Below are 3,309 nucleotides of genomic sequence, written 5' to 3' on the forward strand. Positions count from 1 at the left end.
TACCCGTTTTCCAATCTATCTTTCGAACCGAAGAACACCACGTATGGTAACCAATCTCAATTAATACAGACGTAATCAATTCATGTATGGTACAAATATCAAGAAAGGTAAGGTTCCATCTCCCCTCTTACGTCCTCCCTTCGTCCATCATTCATGTACGATCCCCCACCCCTCCACCAATTTTCTTTCTTCCCTCCACCGGTTCTCTCCCTTCTGGTTCCCTATTTACCGGTTTTCCAATCTATCTTTCGATACAAAGAAAAGCACGTATGGTAACCAATCTCAATTAATACAGACGTAATCAATTCCTGTATGGTACAAATATCTTCTCTGATAATGCAATAAACTCAATGGCTGGTTCCATATTTATCGGATTTTCCAATCTGGAATCTATCTTTGGAACCAGAGAAATCACATGCGGTAACCAATCTCTTAATTGGTAATACAAATGCAATTGATACATGCGCAATCAATTCATGTATGGTAATGAATATATTCTTTGATAACGCAATAAACTCAATGGCGGTGATCAATCTCTTCTCTTCTTTCAGTCAATTTCTTTTTCCTTCTTCTATAAAAATGACGAACCTTCTGTTTTTCGCTTCCAGCGTTCGCTCCGTCTTCGTCGAACCTCCTAGGCATCCCTCAGATTTCGTCACGTCCCCACCTCCCCCATGGTTTATACCAAACCGAAAAAACCGATCATAACTACTCCCTCCGTTCGGAATTACTTGTTTCGGAAATGGATGTATCTAGAATTAAAATACGTCTAGATACATCCATTTTTGCGACAAGTAATTCCGAACGGAGGGAGTAACAGACAGCGTCTATCACGCACGATGCCATATGGAGGCCGCAACATCGACTAACAGACAGCTTCAATTACGTACCAAAGTCCATCGTCTCACTCCCCCGATTGAATCGTAACCGCAACATCGAGTTTGCTTTGCCCGGATAGCGCCATCTATCGTCTGGCGGCCTCTTCCGCTGCGCGTCCACCACGATGCCTCCTCTCTGCCCCATCTTCCAATTGGTAACCGTAAGCACCGGAGAATCGTCGACTGTAGGAGGGCGCGCTGCAGTCATATGATCAGTGTATCTACCATACCAAGGCCTCTGGTTTAGCCATCGCGTGCAGCGTTTGCGTCAGCGCAATGAAGTGCCTGGTCCGGGTGTGGTGCTCTGGGCAGCGTCGATGACACGTGCGCCTGATGGGCAATCGTAACAACACCCGGCGCCAGTCTCTGACGTTTGGAATGACTGCGACGATGCACACGCTCGCACAACGACTGCAGACAGCAAGAAAGCTGAGAACGTGAGCATGCATGGTCCGGCCTTGGGCCGCGAGGAACGTCCTTTACCCAAGGCCGTCCTTGGTGTGGACGCCTATCCATGAGCTGCCTGTGCCCCTCGATGGCGTCCATGGCAATGCATGCAGATCTTGGATTTTCCTGAGCTCCTATGCAGCTGCATATTGATTTTGGCCGGTCCCCACACAATTTGCCGAGTGTACTCGGCAGCTATGTTGTGCATTATGGCAGATTAATTTAGGCAAGTACCACGGAAATCCCTTTTGGTGACCAAGCTCTAATGAGGCCTCCAAATTCAAAATTTAAATTTCATGAAAATTCGTATTTTTACATTTCAAATAATTCTAAAAAAAACACAGATATACATGAAGGCATAACACACATGTGTGTAAATTTTCAACGCAAAATACATTGAAATGAGGGCTGTGCAAAAAAGATAAATCTTGGGTTGTTCAACACATGATACTATTTATTCTCTCAGGTCATGAATTCGTCTTTTTCGTACAGGTCACAATTCAAGGTATTTCATCATGAATTTTTACACACATGTGACTTACATCCTTACATATACGCATATTTTTCTAAAGAATTTTTTGAAACATAAAAAATTGAATTTGAAATTTTCAAAAATAAAGGGCTTCATGGAGCTTGGCCTCCAAAACGCCATTCTCGAGTACCACCACTATATGGCGTGCAGCCTCTCTACTTCCATATGAAAAAAAAATGATAGACAGAAAGGAGTTGCACTCCTGCACAGGAGACAGAGAGGGAGAGAGAGCAATGATCATATATCTAGATAAATGCAGGTGATGGGCATCTTTGAATAAATAATTAGTACAACTGGTAATAATTAGTACTACACATACGTACACTGGGACTGGATGCGGCGCAGATTTTGAAAACAAACTGTAGTCACGCCTTGCTAAGACAGTGTGAAGTATAATGCAATTGTACCATTAGTTGTTCGAAATTCAAAGTGTGTGTGGTGGGGTGGAAGGGGAATTTCAACCCAGACGTAACATTGGATTAAGGATCTAGAGCTTATATTGGGGAGACAGAGATAGTGGGTGGAGTAAGAGACGAATGAGTAAGATGAATAAGAAAATAAAAGATGAGTGATTTATAACAAAAAGGTGCACAGGGATCATAAAAGTATATGTTTTATTGTATTAGTGTTGATGGGTAAATTATGTCAACTGTGTATAAAATGTTTATTTTTCCCGTTGCAACGCACGGGCAATTACCTAGTTTGAAGAAATAAAGAAAATATGAAACTTTAAATCAAATGTTCTTTCCACATAATCCCGAGCTTGCAACCGGTCATTGTCTAAAGGAATAGGAATTATTGTGTTTAGCCAACTTGCGTAAGTTTATTTATTAGTTCAGTAGCTATGATTTGATTTCATATATATCATGTGCATACCATACCAGGTCTTTACAGGTACCGAGTTGGTGATCTTCTCACCGTGAGTGACTTCTACAACGCAACGATGTTGTTCCTCTTCTCGGGGCACCATGATGTCATCTTAAGCATAGACCATGAGAAGATAAGCGAGGAGGAACTACTCAGGGCAATTTCACAGGCTATTGAGCTCCATCTTGGCCCTCTAGAACATACGCTCAGTGGAAGCACCGCGTTTGCAGACATATCCAAGTTGACAGGCCACTACGTCCTGTTCTGGGAGATAACCAATGCAAGAAGTAAGCATGTCGTTGGCGACATCCCATATCCGTCATGGAGAATTGTTGCTCAACAATTGAAGAATGCTTCGGCCAAATGTACTGCAAATTCAGGCAGCATGCAAACATCACCACGATCGAGATAAGGGTGCTCGAGCAGGCCGCGTTCAACGCTCTGATGGACTTCTTTGTGTCTAGAGAGGCATTGGCGGGCCAGTACAAGACTCCAACGGCTATTTAGTCAATAGAAGGGATGATGGTGTTAGGAGAGGAGAGATTTTACGGTACATTTTACTACTGCCACTGCCGAGTAGTATAG

At 43.0% G+C, this 3,309-nt stretch overlaps 1 pseudogene; it reads left to right on the top strand.

Moving 5' to 3' along the window:
• The window catches only part of LOC119284120, a 9,759-nt pseudogene extending 6,450 nt beyond the window's left edge, over window positions 1–3,309 (top strand).

The sequence above is a fragment of the Triticum dicoccoides genome, chromosome 4A (genome assembly GCF_002162155.2).
Source record: "Triticum dicoccoides isolate Atlit2015 ecotype Zavitan chromosome 4A, WEW_v2.0, whole genome shotgun sequence".
Lineage (NCBI taxonomy): Eukaryota > Viridiplantae > Streptophyta > Magnoliopsida > Poales > Poaceae > Triticum > Triticum dicoccoides.